The 15,216-nt window shown below is 45.4% G+C and overlaps 1 long non-coding RNA gene across 1 annotated transcript; it reads left to right on the forward strand.

Annotated features, from left to right (window-relative positions):
* Positions 1-8,641: 8,641 nt before the first annotated feature.
* Positions 8,642-14,058, forward strand: LOC146194014 (uncharacterized). The gene is made up of 4 exons (XR_014706505.1): positions 8,642-9,020; positions 10,833-11,004; positions 11,475-11,555; positions 13,476-14,058. It is a non-coding gene; the product is annotated as an uncharacterized LOC146194014 (long non-coding RNA).
* Positions 14,059-15,216: the final 1,158 nt, after the last annotated feature.

A 15,216-nucleotide genomic window follows, 5' to 3' on the forward strand; every position in this document is an offset into this window, starting at 1 on the left:
CGTCCTTCTGCTTGCTGATTCCAGTGCGAATCTGCAACAAATGGTCGTGACTGTTCGCATTTTATTAAACTAATAAGGAACATAATAAATACGAGTTTTTTTCTCATTAGTGAAGATGTGGGGTATGACATACTTTTCTGACAGACAGAGAGGCCGTGTTTTAACGTTCTCAATTTTAAAAGAGCTGTGAAATTCTTGTGTAATCTATCAAAGATAAGTTTTTATGGACAGGTAAAGTGTCAAAATGTTCCATACAATCTATTGCCGGTTTACTGTGATAGTTGGTTCCGTAGGCGATATTACTTGCAATCCTGTGCAGAATGCGGTTGAGCGTATTTAGTTTATATTGATACAAACTATAGTCGACGACGAAGCGGAGACAGTCAGCGTCTAGTTGGCGCAGATGACGAAGTTGGTTGCTGGTGGGCGTAGACGGCGAAGTTAGTTGGCTGCAATCGCGCTCAGATCACTCTCGGACTTCAGCAGACGTCTAGGCTCAGAGCGGACTTCTAGGCCCTGGACTTTCGGCGCAATACCTGTTACAGTCTGGTGGAGTACGCTGGGTACGTTTTCCCACGTTTACACGCTTCACGATGGATCTGACTACAGTCCACCAGCGACTCAGTCGCCGCCTCCGCGCGTCACCTGAGTTTGGGCCCTTTTCCACCCCCACAAGGATGACACAGCTGCCACTCTCAAGCCACCCCGACATGGCCACTGATCCCAGGCTCTCGGCTCTAATCCTCTGCGAGCTGCCGAGAAAACCACCAACTTTTCACGGCGATATCTTCGAAGACTGTGAGGATTGGCTGGCGACCTTCCAGCGAGTGGCCCGTTACAACGGCTAGAGTGACGAGCGTAAGCTCAATAATGTTTACTTTGTCCTCGAAAAGCCTTCTCGTACATGGTTCGAAAACCACGAGGGCGCCCTTACCACCTGGCAAGCGCTTTGCCGGGAACTTCTGACTTCAACGCCCATCGCCGCGAGAAAGCTGAAGCTGCACTTCAGTCCAGAAATCAGCGGACAAATGAAAGGGTGCGCATGTACTGCGAAGATATGACCCGTCTTTTCCAACGCACAGACCCCAATATGACAAAGGAGAAGAAGTTTCGCCACCTCATGCGCGGAGTTAAGCAGGAGCTGTTTGTGGGGTTCGTACGTAGCCCACCGCGTACCGTTGCTGAATTCCTCGTGGAGCCGGCAGCGACAATGGAAACGACACTCCAACAACGGGCCAGGCAGTACAACCGAGATGTCAGCAGCCTGGCCCCAGATGTTTTTTCGTCGTGCTATGGATTCAGTGCGGACGTCTTACGTGACCTCAATCGGTCAGTTGTTTGTGAGGAGCTCCAACATTTCCCTCTGCCTCAGATTGCGCCCTTGACGTCACTGACCCAAGTCGTCAGAGATGAAGTACGCCAGGCTACGCATGAATTCCCGGTCAGCAACGTACTGCAGCGCTTCGATGAGATGCCCATGCTGACGTCCGTTGTCGTCAAACAGCTTCCTATGATCTTGTCGCTACCATGACTCCACGGGTCGTCGACAAACGAACGTACGCCTCCGTTGCAAGTCAAGTAGCTGCCTGTGGTCCTATGGACCCGAAAGCTCTGGTTAGCCACGTCTGTCCGTATAACGCATAGGCTCAAGCTGTGGCGCCTGTTCCACGCCCTCGGAAGTCGGACGTGTGGCGTACGCGGGACCGAAGGCCAATATGCTACTACTGCGGGGAGGCCGGTCACCTCTACCGTGCATGCCCGTATAGCCGAGTGGGACTTCGCGGCTTCGAACCCAATTCGCCCTGTCCACGGAACGGCGAACGGCCACTCGAAATTGAAGCTCATTTGTCGGCCCGTCAAAGGCATGGGAGATACGGCTGCTATGAGTTTAGATCGTCATCCCCGCTGCGGTACCGTTCCTCGAGCCCTCGCCGAGATGCCAGCTATACTGAGTGGTATTTTTCCAGTCCACGCCAGGAAAAATAATTCCCGCGGTCTCCGGAGGCAAGGCCGCTGCTGTCGGGAAAACTGAAGATCCTCCGCAGCCAATTCACCGAAACGCTTATTTCTCACAGGGGCAGGGTAGCGACAGTATCCGGCGCGCTACTTCTGATTTGTGTGTGTCAGTTAACGAAACTGACATGACGCTTTACTCGATACTGGTGCAGGCTTTTCAGTGATGAGCCACGCCCTCGCACAGGAATTGATTTAGGTTTGACGCCATGGTTGGGCCCTAGCATTCGCACGGCTGGAGGTCACCTCATTAGCCCGGCTGGAAGGTGCTGAGCCCGAATCGGCATCCGCGATTTCGTCTACGCCGGTGAATTCGTCGTCTTGCGCCACTGCTGAGAGATTTGATCCTAGGGTTATTCAAATGATGCTGTGGTCGACCTACACGAGGCACGAGTTACATTCTCGACTAAACGGGCCGTGGCACGCTTCGACACCCGAGATCCCTGTAGCCATACTCTGCGTATAGTGGAGGATGATGTCACGGTGCCACCACGGTGTAGTGTCCTGGTGCGCGTGCAGAATGACCTATTTCATGACTGACGTCATGGCTGAGGGCCATATCTCGCTGCTATTTGAGAGGGGTCTCATCGTTGACCGAGGTCTCGTCCACCTACGAGATGGCTGCACTATCGTTCTTCTCACCAACTTTGCGAACGAACTTTGAGCACCTCGTCAAAGGCACACTGATCTCCTTCCTCCAAGACGTCACGGAGTGCCCACATTTGTGCGCCGTGGAAGGAGCCCGTCAAGACGATATTAGAACGTGTCACGTTCTGCCACCAGTCGAAATCAACAGCGAGTTATCGCCGGCTTAGAAGAATCTGCTTTCGGCTGTCTTGGTAAATTTTGCAGACTGCTTCGCCACGTCTTCTAAAGTGGGTCGAACTCCGGTCGCCAAGCGCCGCATAATTACAGACGAGACCACGCGCCCCGTATGCTAACGTCCATACCGTGTTTCTCCGACGGAAAGAGCAGCAATTCAGAGATAGGCCACCGAAATGCTTCCCGACGATGTCATTCAGCCGTCCACAAGCCCGTGGGCTTCGCCGGTTGTTCTCGTCAGAAAGAAGGTCAACAGTCTGCGGTTTTGTGTCGATTACAGAAAACTCAATCTTGTCTCTAAAAAGGATGTTTACCCGCTTCCCCGCATAGATGACGTCCTCTATCTACTGCGAGATGCCCAATACTTCTCGTCGCTAGACCTAAAAAGTGGGTACTGGCAAATAGAGGTGGATGAGAGAGACCGGGCGAAGACAGCTTTCATAACATCCGATGGCTTGTATGAGTTTACCGTTTGGCCTCTGCTTGGCACCGGCCACGTTCCAACGCATGGTGGACACCGTTCGGTCTGATTTGACGTGGCAGTCGTGTCTGGTTTATCTGGACGATGTCGTCTTATTTTCGATATACCTTCGACCAACCCCTAGAATGATTACGCCTTGTGTTAAAACCTCTTCGGGATACCAACCTGACAATCAAACCGGAAAAAAAATGTCACTTAGGCTTTGAGGAACTGCGCTTCCTTGGTCAGGTGGTCAGCGCAAAAGGCGTTCTCCTGGATCCTGAAAAGACTGCTGCCGTTTCTGGTTTTCCGCGACCGACAGACAAAAAAGCTGTTCGACGGTTCTTAGGTTTGTAATCGTATTACAGACGCTTTGTACGAGACTTCTCGCATATCGCGGAGCCGTTAACCACACTGACTAGAGATGACACGCCTCTCCTGTGGGCAGTGAATAAGAGGCCGCTTTCCTTGAGATTCGCAGCCGCCTACACAATCCCCCGATACTCTTCAATTTTGACGAAAGCGCCGCAACTGACGTCCACACTGATGCCAGCAACGTCGGAGTTGGTGCAGTACTAATTCAGTTGCAAGACGGTGCAGAACAGGTCATCGCTTGCGAGCCGAACACTTACCCGCTCCGAAACCAAGTATTCAACAACTGAGAAAGAATGTCTGGCGGTAATATGGGCCCTCACCAAGTTCCGACCATACCTCTACGGCCGACCTTTCCGCGTTATAAGCGACCGCCATTCATTATGCTGTCTAGCAAGCTTCAAAGACCCATCAGGACGATTGGCTAGATGGAGTCTTAGATACAAGAGTATAACGTAACAGTCCTATACAAATCAGGACGGAAGCATCTGCATGCTGACTGTCTGTCGCGCTCGCCCATCGCCATATGTGCAGAAGAAATGGCCGACGATTCTTCCTTTCTGGAGGATATTAGTACAACCCAAATGGCGCAGCTTCAAAGGATGAACCCAGAGTTAGCGCCACTTGACGACTACTTGCAGGTCGCCGACGCCCGTATCCTCTGTGTTTTCAAACGTGGGCTTCAAACGTTCACTCTGCGTGGTAACGTGCTCTACAAGCGAAATTTTTCTAACAGTGAAGAGACGTTTCTCCTTCTTGTTCCCTCCGAGTTGAGCCCAGATATACTGAGTGCCTGTCATGATGAACCCACCGCCGGCCACCTGGGGGTCAGCCGTACACTTATACGAATTCGGCAAAAGTATTATTGGGCCAAGTTACTCCCTTCGGTGCAGACCTATGTATGCTCATGTCGTGCCTGCCGACGTCGGAAGTCTCCGCCATTGAAACCTGCTGGATATCTTCAGCCTATTGCTCCGCCGAAGACCCAATTCCATCAATTGGGCATGGACCTTCTCGGCCCTTTTCCGAAGTCCTCGTCTGGCAACCACTGGGTAGTCGTCGACCGACTACCTAACACGGTACGCAGAGACCGCATCCCTTGTTGAAGGTACTGCAACCGAAGTTGCACAGTTTTTCATTCATAACATCGTCCTACGTCATGGCGCCCCCGCCGTGGTTATCACTGACCGTGGAACAGCTTTTACGGCTCGCCTAACCCGGTTGCTCATAACACTGACTCACTAACCATTGACGTGCCACTCCGTGTCATCCTCAGACCAACGGGCTGGTGGAGCGCCTCAATCGCACCCTCACCGACATAATTTGTATATACGTGGACGCAGAACATTGCACCTGGGATGCAATTTCGCCATATGTAACTTTCGCGTACAATACTGTCACTCAAGAGACGACGCGACTGACACCGTTCCAGCTTGTCTTCGGTCGCCAAGTGAACACGCCGTTGAACGCCATGATACCGGTTTATCCTTCTTGCGGCTCTGACGCCGAACTTGACACCAACATTTTTGTTCAGCGTGCTGAGGAAGCACGGCAACTAGCACGCCTCCGAATACACCGAAAACAGGCGAATGACGCCTCTCGGTATAACCTCGGCCGAAGAATCGTCACTTAAGAACCGGACGACTCCGTGTGGGGGTTGACATCTGTTCGTCATCGCGGCCTGTCTGAAAAGTTACTCCGCCGATACGAGATTGTCCGCCGCATCAGTGACGCCACCTACGCCGTTGTTGTTGTAGCCCCAGCTCCATCCCGAAGGTCACAGCGTCCTGTGCACGTGGTTCGGCTGAAGCCCTATCACGATCGTGCATGACTGAACTTTTCGCCAACGCCGCTTTGTTCTTATGACACTTTTGAGTACTCTTTCGCTAACGTCCTACTACTGCACCGCGTCGCATTGAGGTGTTGGAAAGCATTTATTACAAAAAGAGAGGTTGCTTGGAGAGCCACCCCTAGTGGGCCTCTCCCCTTACAATCTAGGTGGAGCCCCTTGTTCCGGCACTCCATTGGTCTGGGCCGCCACACGAGCTCGCTAGACCAGCGCTTGTTGCGCCGCTAGATCCAGGCAGCCGAGCAGGGCCGCCTCCCAGTCCTCTCGGGTAGGGGAAGGGTTTATGGGTAAAAGAAAAGAATTTAGCTGGCATGCCCAGACCATGTGAAAGGTATCAGCCACCTCTCCACAGAAAGGGCAGAGGCCAGAAAAGGAAGGGTCGAAATGTTTGAGTACTGCCGGGCACAGTAGAGTGTTAGTAAAAAGTCAGTGATACAAAATATAGTCGACGACGAAGTAGAAACAGTCACTGGCTAGTTGGAGTAGATGACGAAGTTGGTTGCTGGTTGGCGTAGACGAAGTTAGTTGGCTGAAATCACCTCGGACCACTCTCGGACTTCGGTAGACTTTTAGGCTCAGGGCCGACTTCTAGGCCCTAGACTTTCGGCGCAATACCTGTTACAATATAATGATGCGGTGCCATAAATTGATATCACATATCGTAATATGGACTCTCCTAACCCCTTATGCACCATCTTTCTAACCGACACATCGTAAATAGATCGTAGAGCATATATATAAATGCATACCAGGCGCAAACGTTTGGCATTTGACTCAGTTGAAACCTCCGCGGTGATGGAGGCATTACGAAATCAGGGGATAGACGAGCCGTACGTGAAAGTGCTGGAAGATACATATAGTGGCTGCACAGCAACCATAGTTCTGCATAGAAAAAGTAACAAAATTCCCATAAAGAAAGGTGTTAGGCAAGGAGACACAAACTCCCCAGTACTATTCACAGCTTGTTTAGAGGAACTATTCAGAGAATTGGAATGGGAGCAATTAGGGATAAGGGTAGATGCGGAATACGCCAGTAATCTGCGATTTGCTGATGACATTGCCTTGCTAAGCAACTCGGCGGATGATCTGCAAATAATGATTGATAACCTAGAAAGGAAAAGTAGAAAGTTAGGCTTGAAAATCAATATACAGAAGACTAAGGTAATGTTCAACACCCTCGGGAAGAAACAACAGTTTACATTAGGTAGCTAAATAGTGGAAGTAGTAAGCGAAAATATCTACTTAGGACAGGTAGTAACCGCAGATCCGGACCATGAAAAGGAAATAACAAGAAGAATAAGATTGGGATGGAGCGCATTTGGCAAGCACTCGCAGATTATGACTAGCAGCTTACCGGTATCGCTCAATAGGAAAGTATACAACAGTTGCATCTTGCCTGTACTCACCTATGGGGCTGAAACGGGGAGGCTAACCAAGAGAGTTCTACTTTAGTTGAGGACAACCCAGAGCGCTATGAAACGAAAAATGGTGGGGGTAACATTAAGAGATAGAAAGCGTGCAGAGTGGGCCAGAGAAATAACTCAAGTTACCGACATTCTAGTGGAAATTAAGAAGAAGAAATGGACATGGGCAGGCGATGTAGTGCGAAGAGAGGATAACCGATGGTCGCTGAGGATAACAAACTGGATTCCAAGGGAAGGAAAGCGTAGGAAGGGGGTGGCAGAAAGTTAGGTGGGCGGATGAGATTAAGAAAATCGCAGGGGTCAAGTGGATGCAGCTAGCACAGAACCGGGTTAAGTGGAGAAATATGGGAGAGGCCTTCGCCCGGCAGTGGGTATAATCAGGCTGATGATGATGATGATGATGATGATGATGGTGATGGTGATATATGCTATGAAAGGCGGCGAGGCAGGTTTTTGAAGATCTGATTATCATTAAACCATTCCACTAAGTAATGCACATCCCGTTGGAGAGTTTAAAGGAAGGTTGGCTATATCATTCATGTAAATATTGAATAATAAGGGTCTTAAAAGAAAGCCTTGAGGAACACCTGTTAAACAATTAGCATTGAACTTTACGTTACGCTTATAAGGACACGCTGCGCTCTAGCAGTAAAATAGCTCTCACAAAAGACATATAGGGACCTCTGAAATCAAAATGATCGAGTTCATCTAATAATAGATTATGATTCATAATATCAAACCGTTTGCAAATCAATAAAAAGTGTAAGCACAACGTTATTGTTGTCAATTCCTTTACAGATTGAGCCATGGAAATGCTCTAGTAAGCTTATAGTGATTTTGCCTCTGCGGAAACAATACTGGGCGATGTTTAGAAGATTGCATTTTTCATAAAAAAAGATCATTCTACCATGTAGAATTTTCTCCATAATGCAAGCGATAGAGGGCAAAATTGCAACTGGCCTGTAATTATTAACGGCCCTCATAGAGCGTTTTTTATGCAATGCTCTTATTACAGTTATTTTGGTGTATGTATTTGGCCACTTGCAAAAGTTTCGTTGGTGATAAAACGTAAAACCCTTTTAAATCTATCAAAATGAACCATGAGATCCCTCATCCTGACACCAGCATATCCTGGCTATTTGTAACATTCCTAATGGCTGTGTTTTGTGAACACAAGAATAAAACAGTGTCTATAAAGTGATTATTAAAGTCGTTTGCAAAGTCTGCGTTATTTTTATCTGGAAATGTCGGTTCTAAATTAGCATCAGTGCTTTTCTTAGGTGGTTTTCCTATACACTGTAAAAACAAAAACACTTTTTTGGGCATTTGTCTGATTCAAAGCACCCTTACACCCTGAGTCTAGGGTCTTCGTGCCATTGGAAATCACCTCTTGCATGCCAAAGGGGTGCTTTGGTTGGAGAATATGCCTTAGGGTGTTATGGGCAAGCAATATCACCTAACATGCTGGTGGTATATGGCTGCGTAACTTCGTAACCTTTTATACACAAGCGGCGCTGCTAATATAACCCAACACCTAAATAAAGCACCAAAAGTAACGCTAAAATTAAAATTACACACGAGTGCTTTCTTAAAATGAAACAGAAACTGAAACAAAATTTCACCGCCAGGAGGCCGCCGGTAGCTACGAACGCTCTTTTCAAATTTCACAATATGGCCGTTAGCATTGTGGGGTGCGTTTCGACCACGTTTCGGCGAATGCTGAATGTGCTTCTTCGATTGTGTACCCTCGTGAAATGTGTTGCATTTCCATGCATATGTGTTACAGAAGTGTGTACGCTTGTGAAGTGCCTTCTACATGTGGTGTTTAACGCAAACGGGCATTTATCGTGTCGGCAACTGTCCGGGCTTCTTTTTGCTTTGCTCAGGCCGAAGGACTGCTGCACCGCTTTATGTTTGAGATGTTTGAAAGAAGAAGGCATGGACGATTTTTTTTTCTGCGTGACTAAGAGGTATATGCGGCGACTACTTTGCACTCGCGCTGAAATCGCACTGGTTGGTTCGGTGCCGGTGATGCGAAGGCGGACAGCGTACTTTGCGGCTGACGCAATCGTCTGTAAAGGTAAGCCTATTCTCACGCATATTGCGCTTTGTGGGAACAGTGTCCTACCGGATTGCTGCATTCTGTGTCTTTTTGTGCCGGAACGCTCCAGAATGCGCTGAAATGAAAACGTGAGACACGCTCTTGTTTTCACCTGGCTGCCAAAATGACATCGCACATGTGGTAGATGTCGCGGCAAGTTACGCAGATTTCGCGCAAGAACATCAGTCTCAACTTTCTTGAACAGAAATAATGTATGTGCTACGTTTCCTTGCATTTTGTACGCGCAGGAGGTTCACGAAACGATTTTCGTTTCTTGACAGTTTGATACTTGCGCTCATTTCGCAACGATTCGGTTTTGTTCTATACCATTTCCGTTCGTGCGGCAAGGTCATGTTGGCGTACTACCTTAATTCTCGTAGCACTCTCGACTCCCCCCTCCCCCCTCCTCCCTTATCTCTTACACTTCGCGCTCGCTCTCCTGAAACCTCTTTAATGCTTCGTCGTCTTCTTTCACTCGGAGCGTGCGACCCCCCCCTCCCCCCCCCCTTTTTTTTATTTACTCGGAGCATAGGCGCGCACCGTCCTGCTGCTCGGGGAGTGTCCTCCCGCAGCCCTTCTGTTTAAACTTTTTGTTCGAGGAGGCTATGTTCGTACTCGGCGGCCGTTCAGCGCGGCACGCCTCTGCGCTCGTGCTATCGGCATCGAAGTGAGCTGGTCGGCCGGCCTGGTTGCATAATAGTTTATTCCAAACTGCGTAAACTATATGCCGCTACCATCAGCCTATGTTAACTTCCCCGCGTCTGGATTTGCCTTTTTTAATCACAATGGGAGCATTTTTCATTTTACGGGGACTATATTTTGCGGTTGCATGGAGTGTGAATTTGCATTTTTATAATGCTGCTTTTGTTATGGCGTTTAATTTCGCTCCTGAAGAATCATTTAGGTACGTATTTTATTTTCAGCAAGACTTCAATTAAGGCACTTGTACACGTGCTAAGTCAGCTGATGTGGTTCAAACCATCCAGTTTTCATTATTTTTGTGGTCACATTTCAACATAACTGTTTGACCGCATTACTTGATTTTTGTAGTGTCTTTAGACTAGAATAAATGGATATTCGATACTGATGCCTCAGCATTCAAGTAGAGGTCGACAGCTTGAATTCCGTGGCCAAATATTGTACCGGATGTTGCTATTACAGAGTTTGATTCTGACCAGATGTTTACTTTTTTTTTGGTCTTTTGCTTAAATGTGCATATGAAGCGGTTATCATAGCCTTAGTCGCATATGTTTACCTTCTTTGCTCATCACAGTGCGCATATTGCAGGCAAATTTGTGACTTACTGTTATTAAAAAATTTGTAATGTATGTGTTGAAAGCAGTTTACTGATTTAAAGGGTCCAGAAAACAATTTGACTTTCATATGCTAACAATGCATGTCTGTAGATTGTCTCTAAGAATTGAAGCCTGCTTTTTAAAGCTGAGCGGGGACCCTTAGTTTAGAGATATATTACATATTTTATTGCCATTCAGCCGTGTGCCAAGTTGAGGGAAGGAGGATCATAATTTTTGCTTAGTTATTTTTTATATTAGACTTTCCTTAATATTGCTTGCAGTTTGGCGATGAGTGGCAAAATACTGATGGTTTTTGCAGTTTTCTAACCTTAGTAAATATTTGTATTTGCTGTTTGCTAATGCCATTTTTTTTTTTTTTCAGATATGTACAAAGGCATCAATTGCCTTAGCTTTTGTACAATGATTTTTAATATTCATTACTTGAAACATTGAGTAAAATGAATTCTTTATGGCTACCATTCACACAAACTTGCAGTTCTTACATGACTTCAACATGCTGATCAAGAAGGACGGCAAAGAGGCAGTTGAAATCGGCCTTAACAAGACACTTGTCTTGGTTTTGAAGGACACCATTCGTGCAAGAAAAAAGGACATTGCCCGGGTGCTTGAAGTATGTTCTGAGGGAATGCGTGAAAGGAGAAAGAAGCGTAAGTATTCAGCTGTTTCCTTCTGTTTGCTGCATGTGCTATCTAATTGGCAGTTTTTCGCCAAATGCCTACATTTTTGCCATTTTGCATTGCCTTATAGATATACTAAAAACATGGCTGAGCATCACAAAGAATAATAAAACCATAACTAGCCTGTGCATTTCTTCATATGTAACAATTTTCGCATTAGCTAAATTTAAATTACCTATTCTTCTCCATTGTAATAGTGCAGCCCTTTCGAATCTGTTCAACTAGTAGCAGAGAATTAGGTGATACCTGATTCAAATCTTCACAAGCTTTGCTAATTTTTGCTGTCGGATGTTTGGGTTTCAGTTTGCGTGCCTCTACATGTTTTCAATTTTGTTTATTTGCCTTCCTAAATTAGACAATAAATTATCGCCTCAAAACTCGGGTGTCTTTTTTTCCTGCAAGGAGGTACACCATTGTTGTGTTGCTTATTTCTATTGTAGATGTACAGACAGTATGCATTCTGCAACTCTAGGCAAACATTGGGAACCAGCCGGGAGCTCTGGATGTTGTTTGTATCATTTGTAAGTTTTCTCTTTGTCATTTGAATATTCAGGAAGCCTACTTGCAACTGACATTATTAGCGAATTTTCTTTGTTTCTAAAATGGTTTACAGTCTAACTTGTAATATGTATTAGTGATTCATAATTCAAATAGAAATACTACACAAGTTTTCATCACAACTGTGAATTCTTTGCTGTGAAAGGATTATTTGCACTGTAAGTACAATCAAAAGCACTTTGAAGAGACACCTGTCATCACATGCTTACCACGTCGTATTGCATACAAGAGTCACCTGATGAAGCACTGGTAATGTCAAGATTGGTGCAGTGTGCCATTTGACTAAGCACTCTGCTGCAGTGCACCAGCAGTGCTTTATCAGATGGCTCTTGCAGGCAGCTTGGTGGGGTTTAGAATTTGCTGGAAAGGGGTCTCTTAACCTGCTCATGCATGCTAGTACCTAACATGTTCCTAATGTCTGGAATATATAATCTGAGACTGCTTCAAAATAAATATTTGCCACATTGTCTTATCCTACAGGCTTCTGAAGGTGGGTCATGCAGTTTAATTGTTGTTTTAACAAAATGCTGTAATTTGCTAGCCAAGTTTGAAATGATGTAATAATTTTAATTCTTCTGAGATTAGGTTTACCACATTGGTTAGGAGAAAATACTGCTGTGTTTCAAGGTTCATGCTGTATAAATATGCCTTCAACTACAGATGCTAACATTTCATGCATTAACCATGTGGCACTGTCATAGACATTCTCATTTATAGTAAACATTCTCAATAAATCCAAATTGTTATTTTTGCATTTCAAGTTAGTCAACATATTTTTAGTATTTGAACCTTTAGTGTTTCAAAATGCTATGACTGCCTGCCGCTATAACGATTACAACTTCTTGAACACTTGAGCTTCCTGCCGCCTCTTGAGGCTCACCACTGATGTTCTGGATGTCTATGCATACAATGTGCTATGCGTGGAAAATGTTTTAACATGCCATGCTTCAGTGTTGACATTTTTTAGAGCTTCTGCTGTTTGGTTGTTTGGTAATGCTCTGCTGTTGCACATGTAATTGTCGCTCAACTCAAAGCTCCAGTGTACACTTTCAATGAATAATGTGTGATGAAGTTTCAGAACTGCCACATAGAGCAGCGAGAATACTTTTTCCTTGTTACTAAACCCTAAATGTAAACACTTCAGGAAGCATTGCGATGACCTAGGGCTTGTCTGGTTCATACTTAGCACAAGAAGATGTGCAAAAGTTCAGAAATGCATTATGTGTTATGTGTTATATATTACATGCACTTTGTTTTTTTTTTGTAGTGCCTCATTACTAAGTATGCTCTTTCCATGTTTTTTTTTTTGTTTGGTTCTGCATTATCTACTTGGCCAGTGCAAGGTATGCTGTAGGCCTTGTGTGAAGCCTTCAATTGAGCCAGCTGTTAATATTTTAGTAGTAAACACCGTGCTCCAGTGCTGTTTATTGTTTATTTACATTTTTAACTATCATAATAAGCATTCCAGTTCATGTGAAATGAAAAGTTCGTGGGGCAGCATTGAAGTTCTCTAACCCAGGTGCTTTTGATGAGTGTAGCCATTTTTGTTTGATAAAATAGCTTGCATAATCTAAAATTACCATGCAACAGCATGCTGCATGAATAAAAATGGGTTGACCTTATGTGCTCTCATTTATGACTTGATCAGACTGCTGGCTTTGTGCCTCCTGAACCAACCATAACAGTATACTCTGCATTGTTAATTGTGAGATAACCACCAGTGGTTTCCGATAGGGCCCTTTTCCAGCACACTGCTGTACACTAAAGGGGCGTTGGCGTATTCTAAATATAGAGTAGAAAATATGTTGAATTTGCTTTTTGCCAGGTGCAGTGCATATTTATACAGCTGCTCTGTTATGCATTTCTTTCACAATTCTATCAAGGAACAGGAAGAAAAGCCTGCCACGCCGTGCGTCAGATATACTGGGAGCAGCATCAAAGAAGCTGAAGAGCATTTCCCCTTCATTCAGCAGCGGAAGCTTCTTCGAGTCATCGACTGTACTTAGGGTATTGTTCCAATAATGGGTCGACTTTGGCTGTTCAATCTGACATATGACAAGGGGTCCGACAATTTGTGCTGCTTTATAGAGCACCTCTTTTTGGGCGTCTGCGTGTCGAAGCCAAGATGCGCTGCACGACGCTTTATTTCATCGCTTAAGGCCGAATTTTATGCAAGCGCACGCGTTGACACTGACAAAGCATAGTATTAATATTGTGTACTGCGATTATTGTTGCATACGACTAAACGTTTTGTTGTTGTTTTTTCAGAAATGTCACCATGCTGTTGTGTTCATTGTTCGGTTCTGTTTTTGAAAAAAAAATTTTATACTTTGTTGTCTGCATTTGTTGGAACTGTTTTGCTTCTTTCATTTTTTAGGTATTTACATACATACCATGTATGTTTTTGCCCGTCTGTTTCTTGGTGGAGAGTGGCAGTATTGTTAAATAAATGAGGTTCCATAGCGCGCATCAATGAAGAAACAGAACGCAAGTGCCCCCCTGCCCCCTCCACCAGCACCCGAGCACCCGCTAGCCCGAACCCTGACCCTTCTATGCCGAATAAAAGACTTCCAGTTTCCTTGTGTGTGACATGCTCTGTGAATTTGAAAAAACAATCATACTGGCATGGGCCATTCGAGATGTCAAAATAATGGCATGCAGCATCTCTTTACATGCTCATTTGGCATTACAGGTGGTTAAAAGGAATACCATTAAGCTTCATTGCAAATCATTTGCAATCATGATTTCATTAAGCTTGAGGAAAAGCATTAAGGAACGTGTAGTGGCAAAAGTAATTCCTAATTAGGGAATGCAATATATGGACGTTATCCGCACTGGTTTTTATAAAGGGGTGTAAGGATGCAGTGCCACTGCTTCCACCCTGCAATAGGGTGTAAAAGTGATGAAAACACCCCAGTGCATTGGCCCCATAGAAGGGTGTTATGACCAACCAAAGCACCATCTTTGAGGGTGTACTGGCACTCTGAAGCCACTTTTTTTCAAGGGTGCATGGGTGTTAGTTATAGACATGCGAAAACACCTAATAAGGTGTTTTTGTTTTTACAGTGTAGCGTTCTAGACTAAGTTCCATATTTTTTTTTTTATATTTACTGCATGCCAAAACCTGATTAATTTACACACTGAGTAAGGACACACTACTCACTAAAAGGGCTTTATGGTTCATATTATAGGTTACATGCGAAAAATATGCTCAGAAGCGCAACAAACGACTTACTTAGAGCATCATTTGTTCAAGAAGCAGCAAAATAATTCTGCAGACAAAAGGAAACAAGTTACCGGCAAAACGAGGCGACGCGTTGAAAAGCGTGGTAAGGTGTGCGTACCCGGCGGCACATGACCGCCGCAGCATCAACGTTTATGTGGAAAGGATAAGAAAGGGGAATCTTAGATGCAATCCTGTGTTGGGTATTCAAATACGTTAGGGAGAAAACTTTTAAACAACAACAACATGAATTTTAATTATCCAAACTGCACTCACTATGGACACTGTTTGGAGGGCTTCTCCATAAACTATACACCGCACTACTCCGTAAACGTTGAGTGTCTCTTTTTAAAGGGAGCACGCGCACAAGCGTCCCTCTCTCGCGCCACCCACCGACCACA

The sequence above is a fragment of the Amblyomma maculatum genome, chromosome 4 (assembly GCF_055883805.1).
Source record: "Amblyomma maculatum isolate TAMU_Amacu chromosome 4, ASM5588380v1, whole genome shotgun sequence".
In the NCBI taxonomy this organism is placed as follows: domain Eukaryota; kingdom Metazoa; phylum Arthropoda; class Arachnida; order Ixodida; family Ixodidae; genus Amblyomma; species Amblyomma maculatum.